A 1,022-nucleotide genomic window follows, 5' to 3' on the forward strand; every position below is an offset into this window, starting at 1 on the left:
TTAGCATATGCATATATACATACATATATGTACATACCTAGATCTACATGTATATATAGATGCATATCCGGGTACAGGACATCAAAAAACGTGGACAAAAAAGGAACGGGAACATAAACAAAGCACAAAAAAAAAACCGGACTTTTTTTACGGACAACAGAATGAACACATAGGAAAACAGACGAGCCGTTTATTGAACTTTCCCTTCATCAGCTGCCTCTATTCTAAACTAGGCGTATATATATATAAAATACACACACACATTCACACGCATACATGCATTTATTAAACATCTATATTATATATGTATTTGTGCGTGTGTGTGTGTGTGGGGGGGAGTATGCATGTAAAGAGAAAGAGAGAGAGAGAGAGAGAGAGCGAAAGAGAGAGAGCGAAAGAGAGAGAGAGAGTCAGAGCGAGTTAGGTATACAGCTAAGATGTACATGCATGTTTGTGTGTGTTATATCAGTGTCTGTGAACAGAAACTTCTGACGCGAAGGATGATCGCATTTTGCGGAGAAAAACAAAAGTCCATTGGATAAAAGACGATATGTGTACACAAAACATGCAGCGAGCTGGCAGAGACATTCGCACGCCGGGCGAAATGCTTAGAAGTATTCCATCTCTCTTTACGTTCGGAGTTCAAATTCCGCCGAGGTCGACTTTGCCTTTCATCTTTTCGGGGTCGAGAAATTAAGTACCGGTTGGCGTACTGGGGTCGATCTAATAGACTGGACCCCTCCCCCAAAATTGCGGGCCTTGTGCCTAGAGTAACAAAGAATATATGACCACAAACCCTCTTCCCCTCTTTTTCTATCTATTTAACTATGTATATACATATATATATATTCATGTATATATACATACATATATATTCATGCATATATATGTACATATATGTGTGTGTATATATTTATACATATATATATTTACGCATATATATATATGTGTATATATATATATATATGTTTGTATATGTACATGCATATATAAATATGTATATGTACATATATATATATATA

The 1,022-nt window shown here is 36.1% G+C and overlaps 1 protein-coding gene across 4 annotated transcripts in view; it reads right to left on the reverse strand.

Moving 5' to 3' along the window:
* Positions 1 to 1,022, reverse strand: part of LOC106877380 (solute carrier family 28 member 3) — a 184,474-nt gene that overhangs the window by 106,885 nt on the left and 76,567 nt on the right. The gene's annotated exons all lie outside the window — the stretch shown is intronic.

Source organism: Octopus bimaculoides, chromosome 18 (assembly GCF_001194135.2).
Source record: "Octopus bimaculoides isolate UCB-OBI-ISO-001 chromosome 18, ASM119413v2, whole genome shotgun sequence".
NCBI lineage: Eukaryota > Metazoa > Mollusca > Cephalopoda > Octopoda > Octopodidae > Octopus > Octopus bimaculoides.